General features: G+C 35.3%; 2 protein-coding genes across 2 annotated transcripts in view; one reads left to right on the top strand and one right to left on the bottom strand.

Annotated features, from left to right (window-relative positions):
- The window catches only part of LOC101887901 (lipase 1), a 183,210-nt gene extending 182,747 nt beyond the window's left edge, over positions 1–463 (bottom strand). Inside the window, exon 1 of the mRNA XM_059130314.1 lies at positions 77–463. The gene's annotated coding sequence lies outside the window, so the exon portion shown is untranslated. The remainder of the gene's footprint in view (positions 1–76) is intronic.
- LOC131806332 (lipase 3-like) overlaps positions 1–18,287 on the top strand; it is a 90,554-nt gene that overhangs the window by 14,909 nt on the left and 57,358 nt on the right. The window lies entirely within an intron of this gene.

Raw genomic sequence — 18,287 nt, 5'->3', positions numbered from 1 at the left:
TGACAAACTTAATATACCCTCCATACTATGGTGGAGGGTATAAAAACAACATATCTATTTATGTTCATTGACTTACCTGTGTGAGAATGAAATCGCGTGTTAAGTTCAACTTAGCCCTCCTCACCACTCATCGGAAAGCGGGACAGCCTCTCTCTGCTGTTGTGCTTCCCAATAGAAATTCTACCTTTTTTGCCATCAAACTTCAATGAATGCGGCGGTCTGTTTGTTTCTTTTTGCTGCTACTGCTGCTGCATTACAAAGCCATAAACTCATTTATTTCATTGAAGTTTCGTTTTTTTTTTCTTTCTCTTCTTCTTCTCTCCATAATAAACTGGTCAATGAACTTTTCAGAAAATAGAGAAAAGACCACATCTGTAGCAATCGCTGGCGATTCATTAACTCATCGAATATTGCGTTTTGGCTATAACCAAGCAATGGTGTTTGTGGGCCAGCGGAATCGATGTGTTATACACCACATAGAGCTGCAAATAGATATGAAATAAAATTGTGGAAAAGAAATAGGTTATAATAAATTTTGAAACATCAGAGAAATGTGTGAAATAAATAAACACGAATAGGAAATCTGGCAAAACTTCTAATATGAGTTAGAATTTAATTATTAAAAAAAAAATAATTAAGAAATTAAGAGCAATTCATAGGAAAAAAACTATTGTAAAGTTTTTAGTGAATGTGCGATGCGTTTATACCCCCACTAGCTGAAAACGGCGCGCTTTGCTACCCCTTATGCACTCAATAATAACAAGTAAGCAAAGGCTATAGTCGGGCAGGGCCGACCATGTGATACCCAACAACACTGGTAAATATGGTAAAAGTCCCCTTATGTCCAAATCCATTTTGGAAGATTTCGCTTTTGAAATAATGTCATGGAGCGCTGTCCAGATATTAACCTTAGCATTTTGACCAGGGACATTTGCCCAATATTTACGCACTGCATCGTGCTATTAGTTGTTGTAGTCCAATTTAAAGCTAAATACAATCCGATGGTCATCCAGAATGAATGAAGAAGTCTACTTCCCTGTCCTCAACATTTGTTTCTTTAATTGTGTGATCAGGAGAATTCTTCTGTTTTTGGTTCTTTGGAACCTTTAAATATTTTGCGATCATCTCCAAAAGCCAGAAGCCCCTCCACATCTCTAAATTTAGATTCACCTATATGCTTGCCTACAATATTTGGCTATATTCGGTAACAAAATCTGCATAAAAAAGTCAAAAGATTGCCATTTGTGTTTTTTGGATTTCTCCTGTAAGTTATTTTCAGCGTTTCGGTAGAATGCAAATGTTTTTTTGCACACAAAAGTAGTAGTCCATTCAACCTGCTGTCCTAAACTCTAATTTGATGCGAGATTTCGTGTCTTTTGGTTTCTATTTGTGACCTTTATAACGGCTGCCAAATCAGGAACATTTTTAGTTGTTGGTCCAATATATTTTGGACATCTTTGAAAACTGTAGGCCTAGCCCTTCTGAGCCTAACCCTACCCTTGTGAAAATTTTCGTGAGGATCGGACAATAATTGCAATCTGTATATAACCCCAACCTATGTTGTAAGGTGAAAAAATATGAAATAAAAATTGAAAAAATCGCATGCGATAAAAAATATGAAAAATAAAAATATATCACAAAATACAAAAAATCAATATTAACATCATTATTGCCATACTATATGCGATTTTTTCTTTTATGCCAAAAGGGCATTCTGAATTGAGATATAAGCATTCTAGCTAACATCCCCTTCCTTTGTATATACATTGTATATTCTATATCCGATAAATTTACTATCGACATCTACGTAATGGTCATAATTGACCTGTTCGTCTACTTGTGTTTCCCCGGGATTAAAAATATTCGCGGTTTAATGGAAAATTTGACTTTTATTTAACACAAATGTTATGGTCTATTTTACCCACTAAATATTACCAAATAACAATCAAAATTGGAAGGCTTCTGTCCAGCCCTAAGCTCTAGCCCCACGCTAATTTCCGCGTCGATTGGTCTATAATTGCGACGTGTAGATCAAATGGAAAATCAGGAAAATTTTTGGTCCATTTCAACCCCTAAATATTATGCGATCATCTCCAAAAGCAATAGGCTTCTATTCAGGCCCTAGCCCCACCTACATTCTAAATTTCGTGAAGATCGAGCCATAATTGCGACCTGTAGCTTGATTACAAATTAACATGGACAGACGGACGGGCGGACATACATACCTAGATTGACCCAGCTCAGCGAGATATGAATCTCCATATATACTTTCCTATGTGGGAAACCAATAGTTCGAGGTGTTACATACTTTTTGGCCCAATCAAACTTGTAATACCCCCAACACATAGGGTTGATATTTGGTTTTGGAATGTGTTCTACATATTTTTCAATGACATTTTTCCGCAATTTTGTATTAGAAATTCATTTAAGGTACATAAGGCTCCTGGGGGGAAATGGTCAATATAGGGCTTATATTACTGATCTTTTATATAGATTTCTATACATTTTCCAACAACGTACATACTGGTAGTTTCTGATTGTGGCTTTCAAAAATTGCTGTCCCTGGAATATGTACCGATATTTGCGGGTCAACATGGACATTTTTTGTCTTTTCGCTCCTCATATTTTCAGAATTGTGGAACTAAACGGATTTTGTGACTTGTTATGGTTTTAAAATTTTTATTTAATTTTTCGTTTCCAATTGAATTCGATACATTTTTAAATAAAAGTGGCAAGAATGCCACCATAAAAAGCGTATACGCAATTTTGGGTACATTCATGCGGACTTCTGATTTGTTAAAGAAAACATGAGCACACATTATGTATTCAATTCGATGAAAATCGGTTAAGATATAGCTGCGGGTCGCATATACATTATTCATCTGATTTGGTTAGAAGTTCCATGCTCTACACAACCACTTAGTTGCTAGCTTTCAGATACAACATGGACATACCTTCATAAAATTTTATAGAGATCGGTTCAGATTTGGATATAGCTCCCATATAAATCGTCTACCGATATCATGTTAATTGGGCCTAATAGGATGCATTTTGATGAATATCAATTCCTACTCCTTTAAATTTAGTAGAAATCGATTCAGATTATAACTGCTTTAAAGCCATAATCCACATTCAAAAACGATCATACTTTAAAAAAGTAATCAGTTGCTCATTTCGCGTTTTATGTGCTTAATTGTTATCGAAAATGTTGACCCTTTGTGGGGGAGGTACTAGAAGGAGTGGTCCGTTCAATCCGTTCTTCATACCAAGCCTTGTGTTAGTGGAAATATTGAAAAAAGCGAAATTTGAAGATCGTCGGACTCTTAGTTAAAACTTTATAAACGTTATAATTATTCAAAATGTTGACCTTTTGTGGGGGAAGTACCAGAAGAAGTGGTCCGATATTTACCATCTTCACACCAGCTCTTGCTTAAGTAAAAATATTGGGAAGTATGAAATTTAATAAGAATCATGAGCATCTGATCACGTTTTAGAGCTTTATGGTTATTCAAAATTTTGACCCTTTGTGAGGGAGGTACCAAAAGGAGTGGCTCGATATATTCCATCTTCACACCAGACCGTGGGTTAATAAAATTATTGGGATATGTGAAATTTGAAGATAATCGGACTCTTACATCACATTTTATAAGAGTTGTAATTATTCAAAATTTTTACCCTTTGTGGGGGATGTACTTGAAGGAGTGGACCGATATTGTCCATTTTTGATCCTGACTTAGCACTGACGCAAATATTTGGATCCTTTCTCTTTCGGTGCTATAAAATATTTTCTTTGAAAATTTCGACATTTTGTGGGCGACCGATATCGCCCATCTTTGAAGTAGATCTAAGTTTGACAATAATATTACAATGTACCTCGTTTGGGTAAAATCGGGTACTCTCTTCGAGAGTTATCGAGCGCACCAGCCAGACAGACAGTTGGACGGAAGGGCGGAAATCGCTAGATCGACTCCAAATGTCCTGAAACGAGACCTAGGCTCTAAAACCGTTATATCTACTAGGCACGTTTTGGACGTATCAAATGATATATATCCTCTGTAGCCATATGGCTAAGGGTATAAAAAATAGTTGGATGGAACGTGGTAGAAGAAAATTTGTTGATAAATGAGGAGAAAATTTCCAAGGGCTGTGGACCTTTTTGTAAAAGAATTCTTAGAGGAAATCTGGACCTTTAAATTAAAAATGGTGGACCTTTACACACAACTACTCTAAAATGTGGAATTTTTATTGTTTATTAATTAATTTATTTATTATTATTATTTATTATTATTTTTTTTTGTTTGTGGAATTGTGCACCTTTTCATTAAAAAATGGTTGCAGGGTACGTGGACCTTTTGTAAAAGAATTCTTAGAGGAAATCTGGACCTTTAAATTAAAAATGGTGGACCTTTACACACAACTACTCTAAAATGTGGAATTTTTATTGTTTATTAATTAATTTATTTATTATTATTATTTATTATTATTTTTTTTGTTTGTGGAATTGTGCACCTTTTCATTAAAAAATGGTTGCAGGGTACGTGGACCTTTTCATAAAGAAATTATTGGAGAATATGTGAAGTTTTTCATATGAAATATCTGCATGAAATGTCGGAAAGATTATTGAATGGAAAATGGAGTTTTTTTTGTAGGAAATCTGGAGCTTTCATGCAAAATTTTCTGGAGGGAATATGGACCTGATCATAAAAAAATTTAGAAGAAACGTAGACCTTTTTATAAGCTTTTCCTCTTCTATAACGGGGATTTTTCCAAAGATATAGTCTCAAGATATTAGGAACTTTCCCTTGATCCCCACCAATAGAAAGTGGATCTTTTGATAAATCGAAAATAGGGACAAACCTAGGCTATATTCAAAACAAATTTCCAAACTTTGCAAAAAATAATTTGTCTTCTCGAATATCTAATACACCGAATGCATATATAACAAAACCTGGACCATATTTTAAAAAAGTTTTGAATTACTGTAATAAAATAGGAAACCAGCCGCCGATTCTTCGTATTTTTATATAAATGTTAGATTTTCTTGTAATTTTGTCCATACCAGTATTTTTATATGCATTAGATGAAGTAATTTTCTAAAAACTATCACATATCTCATATAAAGCGAAGGAAGCAGTCAATATAGTTCAAACCTGACGCGTCGCATTATTTATATCATATTTATTTAGGTCCAATACGAAATGGACAATTTTGGTCCATTCCGTCGGAACCTACTCCATAAAGGGTCAAAAATTTGGATAATCATAAAAAAGTCAAAATATATTAAAATAATCGAACATCTGTCGCAAAACCCTCTGATAGTTTTTAACTTATTTTAATAAAAACGCTGCAGGATACAGAAATCGCTAAGTTTTCCTCCAAAATGTAAAACAAAAGTAATAAAGCAATTTCTTTATAATCGAAGCTCGTGAAATTTATGTTTTCCCTGAGTCAATTTCTTTTCCAACTCATGGCCTTATTATCTCACACAAAGTAATTATCCGAAGTGGATAAGTGTGACAAATAAGTTCCTTGTAGCATGTCGGGCATAATATTTCCTACATTTTATGCATGCATAATAATGCTGGATAATTTCCCACATCATCCTGCTGTTTTGATAATTGCAACATAATTTCCCCTCCAAAAAAAAAAAAACAACGAAAAAGATAGAAAACTGCAGAAAATCTCCTAAAGCCATGCCACTACTAATTGTGGAAAATTAACTTTAATTGTCATTGGGTTACTAATGTAACCCACAATAAAAACGATTTGCAAAAAGAAAATCCCATGCAAAACAACAACAGCAGCAGCAGCAAAACTGCACAAGAAAAACTAACACAGCAGTCACAATGCAGAAATGCGGAATTGATTTCATAATATTTGCATTCAAAATTCGAAAGAAAACACCAAAAAAACAAAAACCGAAATAAAAAATAAAACTCATGAAAAACTAGCGCCAAATCCAAATCTATGTATTTGCAGCGTATGTTTGTTTGCTGCTTGATTTTCGTTGCTTTTTCCATTTCGTTTTTGCCGTCTTTATTTCATGTGCATTTCATTCCGTGGCCCACTGAAATTGAAACAGGTGTTGGTGTGTGTGTGCATGTGCATGTGATTTGTTTGTTTTTTTTTTTCTTTTGACTTCAAAACAATTTTTCTTTTTGGAGAGGTTTTTTAAAAAATCCGCAGCTAAAGAAAATGTGTTAAGTAGAAAGACATGAAATAAGAAAGAAAAACACGAAACATCTCAAACTTGAGCCAAAGCAAACTAAAAACAAAACAGTTTCCTTAATTTACAAGTTAAACCCCTATGGCCTGGGGGCAAGTAAAAGGGTTGTCACCATCATCATCACAGAATGAGCAATATTTGATGAGCCTCTTAAATTTGCTGCTCCAAAATAATAATAAGTTTAGGGGAAATTCATAAATTGGGGGTGATTCAAACGATTCCTAAAAAAAAAACAAGTAAAGAAAGTCTTAAAGTCGTGCGGGGCCGACTTTATGATACCCTACACAACTTTGCTGATTTAGTAGAGCTCCACATAACAATTAAAAGTTTTTATGGGAGAACTCAATCATACACCCTATGATTATAATTATAATTTAAAGTTCAAAGGACTAAATATGTATTTGAATCTTTTAAATTCGCACTTGTATTTCCCATTTGGTGCACAATTAATTTGAAATCGGATAAATATATATATGGGAGCTATATCCAAATCTGAACCGATCTCGAACAATTTGGCAAAGAAATTTCTGAGCTGTATTTGATATTTCCCTGAATATCGTTGTTACGGAGTGCATATTACGGTTGTGGGTAACAAATACAACAAATCGGATGAACAATATGTGTGGGAGCTATAGCTATATCTGAACCGATCTTCACCAAATTTAATATACTAGCTTCTAGACCCAATTCGGTCATAAATGCCAAATTCCATCCTATTTGGATAAATATTAGACGTTTGGTGCACAATAGAAAGTAAATCGGACGAAGTTATATATGGAAGCTATATCCAAATCTCAAACGATCTCGATAAAATTTAGCAAATGTATTTCTGAGCTGTATTTGATATATTTCCCCAAATATTGTTGTTACAGAGTGCATAGTACGGCTGCGGAGGACAAAAATAACAAATCGGATGAACAATATATATGGGAGCTATAGCTATATCTGAACCCATCAAATTTGGCATACTTATTTCCAGGCCTAATTTGGTTGTATATGCAAAATTCCATACTATTCGGGCTGATATTGCACGTTTGGTGCACAATAGAAGGCAAGTCGGACGAAGATATATATGGGAGCTATATCTTAATTTATACCGATTATCAATTTCAATTACCAATTTCAATATGGTTCGTCCTTGGGCCAAACAAATGATTTGTGCAAAATTTCATCTGGATCGGGTAATAAATACGAATTGTATTTTTTTACATAAATACATGGACAGACAGACGAACATCCATAAATCGACTCAGAATGTGATTCTATGCAGATCATCAAAAGGAACTATGGATCTATCTCGTTTCTTTTTCCCTGTAACAAACAAATGTACAAAAACATGATACCCTGACCACCTTGTGGTGTAGGGTATAAAAACGTTAGGATAGATGTAGTGATAACAGATTATTACAAAAAAATTGACCATATTTTCCCAAGCAAAAAATACATTTAGTACTTGTTCAAATTCTTAATTCAAAATTCTTAAATTGGTGAAGAATCGTATAATTGGATGATTTCTCTAAATTTGAGATTTGAAAAACGTACCTAGAATTGTGAGACATATTTGCCATTCCATTTACAACAACTGGAAATATTCGTCCGAAACTCCCTAAAGAGTCTCCATAATTCCTGATCACCATCAAATAAAAGGATGGGCTGGTGGAGAAGTGTACCGTTTGCCCTCCCATCTGATTGTTACAATGAAGATGTAATGAATGAAGATGTAGTATTGCATAAAAACTTTAAAATTTGCCTTAAAAAAGTGTTCAGGAAAAGGATGAAATATATATCGAGTTCAATATTAGATAATACAGGTTTTTGCCTATGATACCTCTCCTAAAAATGTACAATTTTAAATAAAAAATGGTCCCTCTCATAGAAACCGAAGGGATTCGTAGAAGTCATTGAAACCTCGCACTTCACAACATTTGTACCAGACTTAGGTATGCTTCTTCGGTTACCTCCCCCACAACTCATATAAAATATTTACTGGTATTTATCCAACACTGTATAACTCAATATTCAAAAGTTCAAAATTAAAAAAAAAGAACAAAGTAAAAAAGCAGCTAAGTTCGGCCGGACCGAACTTTTATTACCCTCCACCATTTGGAAGGAACTTGAAAATTTTCAAAAAAATCCACTTAATTGAAACCCGCTACATGGGGACTATACGAAGACGTGGACATGCTTACGAATTTTTTGTCATAGGCTGCAGTACCCATTACGAACTTCAAATACATATACCCTCTGTAGCCATATGGCTGAGGGTATACAAATATATGTCGGGTTTTCCGACAGATGTATACCCTCAGCTAATGTTCCATCATATAAATATATAAATATATTTTGAATTCTTTTATGAATATTTAAATTGTTGACCCTAGGCAAGTTATGACCGATAAAAGTATTGAAAATTGAGACCCTCTTTGGCTGAGGTATTACAAAGGGGTTCGCACTTATATATTATCTTTACAACTAATCTTGTGTTGGCAAAAATGTTTGTATGTGCGTAATTTGAAGAGAGTTGGATGCTTATTTCGATTTCTTTGAGCGTTTTATTTTTCAAAATTTTGAACCCTATTTGGGGGAGGAACCAGAAGAAATGGTCCGATCCCTACCACCTTAAAACCGTCCTTAAAACCTTGTTGATGTATGGAATCCAATGTTAATTTTACGTTTTATGAGCTTCTTGGATATTCAAAATTTTGACCCATTGTAGGGGAGGCACAAGAAGGAGTGGCCCGATATATCCCATCCTCAAAGCAGATCTTGTATTAGTAGAAGTGATGGGATGTGTAAAATATGAAGAGAAACAGGGTACGTTTTTTGCGGATTTTATAATCGTTTTGGTTATTCAAAACTTTGACCATTTGCGGAGGAGGTACCACAAGATATGGTCCGATCTCTACCACCTTTAGAACAGATTTTGTGTTGATGGATATATTGAGATACGCCAAGTCTGAATGGAATCGGACGTTAATTTCGCGTTTTATGCGCTTCATAGATATTCAAAATTTTGACCCCTTGTAGGGGAGATAACAGTGGAGTGGACCGACACATTCCATCTTCATCCCAGACCTTTGGTTAATAAAAATATTGTGATGCGTGTAATTTGAAGAGAATCGGACTTTTACATCACATTTTATAAGAGTTAAAATTATTCAAAATGTTGACGCTTTGTGGGGGAGGTACTTGACGCAGTGGACCGACATGTTCCATTTTCGCACCTGACCTAGCACAGATGCAAATATTATAATTTGTACAGTTGGTTATCCTTCCTCTTTCTGTGTAGTAAAATATTTTATTTATTTATTTTATTTATTTATTTATTTATTTTTTTTTTTTTTTGAAAATTAGATATTTTGTGTTGGAGGTACAAGGAGGAGTGGGCAGATATTGCCCATCTTCGAACTCGATTTAAGGTTGACAACATTACGATGTACCAAGTTTGAACCAAATCGGATACTTCCTTCCAAAGTCATCGTGGGTTCCAGTCAGACAGACAGTCGGTGCAATGGACGGTTGTACATCGCTAGATCGACTCCAAATGTCCTAAAACGGATTTGTTCTAAAGAGACCTAGGGTCTGAAACCGTTACGCATATACCCTCTGTAGCCATATGGCTGAGGGTATAAAAGAGTTTTTGGTGTGCCTGTTTTCAAATATAGTAAAAAAAATATAAATATTTATTATTCGTTTTCGTATAAACTTTCAATCTTCGTTTTTACTGATTTGGGTCAAAATTTTCCAAATACCAAATTCTGGCTTGTATCAAAATAAATCTCTAATGTAAAATTAGAAACAATTTATCTCCGAGGCTACTGATTCATTTCTTCTTCATAATAATATTATCACCAACAAATTATTTAAATTTCACCCGGCATAGAGAATTCACATTTGTTGCCCTAAACAAAAGAAAAACCCCCCATCTCCTATGCTCAAAGTTCACTTCCTTGAAGGCAAAAAGTTGGCAACACAACATTTTGTTAAATTGACTGCCTGCATGAATGCCTTCACTGGTGCATCTATCTAGGCTCCCCTCCCATGGCCATTATTTACTTATGCATATGGTATGGTAACCTATATTTCAAAGTCATTCATGTCATTGGAGCAAGACTAAAATCAGCTACACAGAGGGGGGTAGGGGGTTAGTACAGACCACTAAATGACATATGGCTGGCCAATTGCATGGATTTCTGGTAATTGTGAATTTGCCAAAAAATAAGTTTGATTATTTTCTTCTTCGTTTGCGTTTTGTTTTCCTCTTGGCTTGTGTTGTCTTTCTTTGGCTAATGCCAAAGAAGGTTACGGTAGGGGTAGGTACAGAGATTGGATTTAGTTGATATTAAACTTGATGACAGTATTGCAAATATTTACATGTTGTTGGGACTTATATAAAGTAAGCATGAGTACAGATAACACTCGGAGAATGGAAATGTGTTGGAAGCTATGAGCAACAACATAAGCTAAAAAAAACTTTTTTTTTTTTGAGAGGATATGCAATTTTAAGAAGTTTTCTTACCAGTGACATATTTCTCTCCCTTTTACCCAAAACGTTGTCAAATCCCCTAAATTTACTCTCAGCCATATGGCTACAGAGGGTATACAGGGTTGCCCATATTCGACGGACCTTTGGGTCCATTCCAATCGACGAGGCTTGTCCGCAGGCAACATTCTTTGCGTCAATTGAATTTTGTACGGGAACAAATGTAAATCAATGCGAATAATCCTTTGTAAAGTGGACCGAGCCATGCCCAACTGCTGAGAACGGCGTTTTTGGGATGTTCTTGGGGACCTCTCAACACTGGCTCGTACGGCAGCGATATTCTCGGCCGATCGCCTTGGTCGACTTTTATATGGCCTCTTCGGATTAGAAAGAGCCTTACCAGTCGAAATTTTTTCGTATAAACGCTTAATGGTTTTCTTAGAAGGTGCACTTCTCACATTTTTTTCACAATTGACTTCTTCCGTTGAATGTAAATGTCAACTATTTCAGAGCGCTCGCGTGGCGTGTATTGGTTCATGGTAAAAATCTGCTTGGACTGACGTTTCAAACGCGGTATGTCAATAAGCGATGTGACATTTCTGTCAAAAGTTAAGGCGTTGCCAGATGGGTCCGTCGAATATGGGCAACCCTGTATATCATTTGATACGGTCAAAACGTACCTAGTCGAAATTACAGTTTAAGACCCTATGTCTCTTTGGACCAAATGCGTTTCAGAACATTTGGAGTCGATCTAGCGATGTCCGTCCATCCGTCTGTCTGTCTGGCTGGCTGGTGCGCACGATAACTCTCGAAGGGAGTACCCGATTTTGTCCAAACTTGGTATATCGTAATATTTTTGTCAAACTTAGATCGAGTTCGGAGATGGGCAATATCGGTCCACTCCTTCTGGTACCTCCCCCACAAAAGGTAGAAATTTTCAAAAAAAATATTTTTTTTTGCACAGAAAGAGAAAGGATAATCCGATTTTGCTCCAACTTTGCAAATTCTAATATTTACGTCAGTGCTAGGTTAGGTATGAAAATGGACAATATCGGTCCACTCCTTCTGGTACCTCCCCTCACAAAGGGTCAAAACTTTAAATAATTACAACTCTCAAAAATGTGATATAAGAGTTCGATTGTCTTTAAATTTAACACATCTCAATATTTATATTAACGCAAGGTCTGGTGTTAAGACGGAATATATTGGTCCACTCCTTCTGGTACCTCCCCCACAAAGGGTCAAAACTTTGAATAATTACAACTCTCATAAAATGTGATGCAAGAGTCCGATTGTTGTGAAATTTCACACATCCCAATATTTATATTAACCCAAGGTCTGGTGTTAGGATGGAATATATTGGTCCACTCCCTCTGGTACCTCCCCCACAAATGGTCGAAATTTTCAAAAAACAAAAAATATTTTTTTCTTTGCAGAAAGAGAAACGATAATCCGGGATTGCTCCCTCTTTGCAAATCCTTATATTTGCGTCAGTTCTAGGTCAGGTGCAAAAATGGATAATATCGGTCCACTCCATCAAATACCTCCCCCACAAATGGTCAAAATTTTGAATAATTATAAATCTTATAAAATGTGATGTAAGAATCCGATTGTCTTAAAATTTCACACATCCCAATATTTTCATAAACCCAAGATCTAGTGTTAAGATGGAATATATCGGCCCACTCCTTCTGGTACCTCTCCCACAAAAGGTCGAAATTTTGAATATCCATTAAGCTCAAAAAACGCGAAATTTACATCGGATTCCATTTAGACTTGGCACATCTGAATATTTCTATGGACACATGATATGTTAAAAAAAATGTAGAGATCCGATCATTCCTCCTGGTGCCTCGCCCACAAAGGGTCAAAGTTTTGAAAAACCAAAACGTTTTTAAAATACGAAATAAACACCGGGTTCTCTTTATATTTCACACATCCCATTATTTTCACTAACAAAGGATCCGTTGTGAATATGGAATATATCGGTCCACTACTTCTGGTATCTCCCACACAAAGGCTGAAAATTGTGAATATCCATGAAGCTCATAAAAAGCGAAATTGATATCCGATTCTTTTCAAGACTGGGTATATCCCAAAATGTCCATTAACACAAAACAGTCCAACATAGCACGTCGCAATATTTATATCATATTCATTTGAGTCCGATACGAAATGGCCAATATTTGCCAATTCCTTCGGAACCAACTGCATAATGGGTTAAACCTTTGAATTATCATAAAAGAAGTCAAAATATTTTTTAAAAATCGAACATTGGCTGAGGGTATACATCTGTCGGCAAAATCGACCGATACTTTTTTACTTGTCTCTTTTTTTGAGCTGCATCTGTAATTTTTATTGGCAATTTTGCCCCCCAAGTCATTTGCTTTTAATAAATAAAAATTTCTGTGTGTGGCTGTCCCGCTTGACTGACAGACTGGTTGGCTGCTCGATTGTCTTCTACGTCTATGTTTTTTCTCGGTAAACAATAGCAACAGATTTATTTATTTATTTGTTCATATTGTTTATTTTTCTTATTTTGTAAATGTCATTGTTGTTATTATTTCTATGCTGTTGTGATATCAACAACCAAAACCACCTCTGCAGCTACTGCTGCTGCTGTTAATGTCATCGCTGTTGTATTACTAAGCAGTATTTCGCGCGCGTGTGTGTGCATGTGTACGTTTGTTAATGTTTTGATTAATTGACAAGTGGAAAAAGAAGACATAGACAAACGCGAAAAAATTACCAACATCATCGCCAAAGCCATCAAAAAAAAAAAAAAAAAAAAAAAAAAAATACTGAACGAAAACCCAGAAAGTCGTCGTCATATTCGCTTCTTCTTAGTAAACAGCCTTTGTTCGACCAATGAATGCCAAATTTGATGATTGCCAAAAATTTACAAATAAATGTTTAGATTACACTTAAACCGAGTGACTATGGCAATTAATAAATGTCGAAATAACCCAGTGAACAATTTTTGATGAGAGACATAAAAATCCTTAAATGATTTTCTAACTATGCGAGGAGAAATGGGACGGGGTTTCAATACATAGACAAGAATACCTTCGTAGTAAAAGAGGGCTTCAGATCCTATCATACCCCATCAAAAAATTCGTATTTACCGACTTTCGTTATACATATAAGACTTATTTATGGACTTTTAAGGACCAAAAATAACTAACTACTTCGTGTGACATGCCATATTCAAAATAACGGTAAAATTTTCATTAAGTTTTAGTAATGATAACTACAAACCCTCAACATTACCAGTAGGTCAAAACATAATGACATCTACATACCAGTAAGCTTGATAATAATGAGTTATTCCTAAAAATAAAGGGAGTCATAATAATTTTACTTCTATCTTTCCATGTAATGAGGAACGACACCACAAAGTAAGGATATCCGGCTACATAACCTAAGGTCTTTGATTTTAATTAACATACCAAAACAAAAAATACGAAGAAATTACCGAATCACATAGTAGCCGTTAAACAACAACTAATGTTCGTAACAGTGGGTGACAGCCGCACTACCAATCAATATATCGCAAAATCAACCCCACATAGGGAACAAAAATTAAGAAGTATAGAAGCAGCAAAGTTCGGCCGGGTGGGACTTTAAAAAAAATCCGCCGAAAAATGTCGCTTAAATGGAGACGTGGTTTTGCCGACACAATTTTTTTGTTGCAGGTGGTGGTACCCTCTACAAACTTAAAATGCGAAATTGGAAACAAGTACGGTCTATAATCATAAAAATACCGAATATTGGGAGGTTCCGTTATATAGGGGCAATGCGAAAACGGGAAACGAAATTGCCTATTTACGAACTTAACCTGCCTACTGGAAAAATACACATGTAACAAAATTTTAGAATTATATTTCAAATTCGCTTCAAAGATTACAATATACACACTTAGGGTTAGAATTTTGTTCCGCTCCAAAATATACATATATACTTTGTGGGGACTATAATGAGTATTTTGAGGAGTTAAAAACGGAATGACAAAGTTATTATACCCTACATAAAATTTTAAAATAAAACACACATTTCACCGCAGATTTCTAAAAATAGAGCGACTTTTTTCAATTGGGTCTTGGTGACAGCTAGGTACCTACCTTCTGTTACATGGTATGTTAAAAATAAGAGGTTAGAAATCTGTTTTGTAAGTAGTTGCTGGTGCTAAAACGCATTTAATAAACCTTTTATTTGGAAATAAGTTTGTTTTGGTCGGATTCGTAAGAAGGCTTTTATATATAGAAATTCCTCAGAAGTTCCAGAACAGCTTTTTAGGAATTCATCTATTAAGGGTAAATATTTAGAAGGGTTTCTATTTATAAAGAAATCGAGAGTTCTTTTTCCCAAAGAAAGCCTTGAAGAGGCCTCCAAGAGGGTTTCCATTCGTAAGTGGTCTTCAAAAGGTTGACTGCCAATAGAATGGTTTAGCTGGAATCCAAGACCAGCAGGCCTTTTTTCTTTAGAATACTTATAGGAAGCCTTCCGTCTATAAAACTCCTTCAGAAGGTATTCTATCTATAAACGGAAATTAGGAGGACATTCACCGGTAGAAGGTCTTCAAATGGTATTTCTGCGCTTAAAAAGTCTTCAGAATATCGTCTGTTTTAGGGGTTTTTAAGGAGGCCTTCTGGACAAAAGGATTTCAGGAGTAATTCTATCTGTAGAAACCATCCAGAAGGTCTTCCATATATAAAAGGCCGTAAGGGTAGCATTTATCGGTAGAAGGTCTTTGGTATTTCTGCTCTTAAAAAAGTTTTCAGAATATCCTCTGCTTTAAAGGGATTTAGAGAGGTCTTTTGTTTACAGAAAGCCTTCAAGAAGCCTCTACCCATAAAAAGTCTTTAAAAGGATTTCAGAAGTCCTTATATCTGTAGAGGACATCAGAAGATCGTCTGTGTATGGAAGGTCTTTAGTTCAAAAGAAACCTTCAGCCTGCCTTCTGAGACACGTTTACCTGCAGATGAACTTTAGGATTTCTAATGGCTATACATGGTTTTAGATATAGAATATTCTATGGTCGTCCATCTTTAGTAGGCTTGTAGTGGGACTTATATCTAAAGAAGGCTTGTCATGGGTCTCATATCCAAGGAGGTCCAGGAAGGGGTATATTATTTATCGTAAGAAAAATCGAGATGAAGAGGACCCTCAAACCCAATAAATAGCGTTCTATCTTTAGAAACTTATATAGAGTTCGCAAGAGATGTAAGAAGTCTTTTTATGAAATCCATATATCATTATGTTTATAGAAGATCTCTAAAAAGATCTGTTTGCTGAAGGCCTCTAAAGGGTCTTCTATCTACAGAAGACCCAAAAAGACAGAAATGTCCATAGAAGACTTGTGAAATGACCTTAGATTGAAGGGTAATTCCTTTAGTAGAAATATGGGAAGGTGCCATCATATGGGGTTATGGTACTGCCCGATATTCGGTATTTTGCCGACTGTATCCGCATTTTGAAGGGATTAGAGATAGTTGGTATTTAGAGTTCATAACATTCACCGCCTTCTCTGGCAGATAATTGGCTATAAAGGTCCACGTTCTCTTAAATTGTATAACTCGATTTTTGACATTTTTAATAGCGTTTAAAAGCGTTTTGGGAAAAACCTGCAAACGATGAAGGCCTTAAAAGTTCGGCTCGACTGAATTTTTCCGTCCTAATTTAATTGTTCATTTCTCCTTTTTTTCATTTTTATATTTTTCTTGGGTTAATGTACATGTTTGTTATCTCCACAAAAGACCTCCAATATGTTCTCTGGGTAGGGTTTCAATGTGGAATTGTTTGCATGATTTGAGTAGTTGAATTACCTATGTCTATTAAAGGCCTACAATAGGTTTTCTGGCTCTTCGGACTTTTAAATGTCCACGAAAGTTCTTCCACATAAAGCAGACCAATCATAGGCATTCTATTCTATATAAATCCGATGAAAGATCTTATATCCATAAGAGACCTGTAGCATGCCCCTTCATCCCAACTAAGTCCGAAATATGTTCCCAGAGTAAGATTTCAATGAAATTTTGAAAGAACATTATATTTATAGAATACCTTTAATGGGTCATATGGCTTTATAAGGTAATGATAATTCTTGTAAGCCTTAAAGATCTGTGAGAGATATTATGCATTTAGAAGACATTTAAAGGGTACTTAATTCATATGACACCGAAAAAAGGCCTTCTATTCCCAAAAGAACTGCAAAGTCTCCTTTATCCTTAGAAGTCATTAAAAATGTTCGCTGGGTCAGATTACAATGTTACTTTGTTTGCATGGATGAGTAATTAAATTAATTACTAAAAATAAGAGAATTTACTCTAACACCCCTCGCCCAAAAAGTCATTGAAATTTAATGTAGCCATCCTCTAAACATTCTGCTGTTCGGGAAAGAGATTTATGAAGTTTTGTTCCTCGAGCCAGTACCTAATCAATTCATAATGTAAATTTTGGTCATTCATTTAAATAATAAACTTTTGTTATTCAAAACTTCATAACCACGCACAACCTCAGCTCATCTCGAGAGGGTTGTTTATTTAGGGTTCGAATTGAGTAGCCAAAAACAAAAAAAAGTACACCACTTACAGATGGGTACAAAAAAGTGTCACGTCTGACACTAGTTATGTGTGTGTGCCCATTGTGAATTGGCCACATTTACCGAGCCGTCAAGTACTTGCCTGGCGTTTTGATGAGCCGCACAAAAAAAAAAGATGTAAAAGAAAGTTGTTAGTGTCAGCAGCGTTAGCGGCATATAAGTCCAACTCTTTAAGAGTGATTTAATAAAAAAACAACTTGGATATGGGCATCTTTTTGGCCACTTGCCGTTGTTATGTCAGTTTCATTTAATTGGGGTTATGTAAATTTTTGTTCGCTATTGTATGGAATAGGTGCTCAACGATTTGTATAATAGGTGAGATAACAATGGAATAAGTTATAAAGTATCAGTCGGTTTTGCCGACAGATGTATATGTACCTTCAGTCAATGTTTGATTATTTAAATATATTTTGATTTCTGTTATGATTTAAAATTTAAATTAAAATTGTTGAACCTCTATGGAGTGGGATCCGGAGGAATGGCCCAATATTGTCCATTTCGCATGAAAACTAAAAAAAATATGAAATAAATATTGCGACGTGCCAGGGTTGGACTATATAGGTTTTTTCCTTAACTTTATATGAAATATGTAATAATTTTTAGAAAATGTTAAAATGCGCGTGAGGTACTAGATATAGTCGACCGAAGTCTTCCATTTCCATCCTTCATCTAATCCAAAAAAAAAATATTGGTATGGGCAATATTACAAGAAAATCGAACATTTATGTCCAATTTTATGCGATTCCCTATTCATCTGATTTTTCTGGGAGGGAGAAATATTTACCAGATACCAGAAGGGGTTCACAGATATATCATCTTCACAACAGATCATATGTTGGCAAAAAAGTTAGTATATGTGAAATTTGAAGAGAGTTGGATGCCTCTTTCGCTTTCTTTGAGCGTTTTGTTTTTCAAAATCTTGAACCCTATGTACAGGGTTGCCCATATTCAACGGACCCATCTGGCAACGCCATAAC

The sequence above is a fragment of the Musca domestica genome, unplaced genomic scaffold (assembly GCF_030504385.1).
Source record: "Musca domestica strain aabys unplaced genomic scaffold, Musca_domestica.polishedcontigs.V.1.1 72, whole genome shotgun sequence".
NCBI classification, from domain to species: Eukaryota; Metazoa; Arthropoda; class Insecta; order Diptera; family Muscidae; genus Musca; species Musca domestica.
Note: the sequence above shows the minus strand (reverse complement) of the source record. Positions and strands in the feature narration are given on the sequence as shown.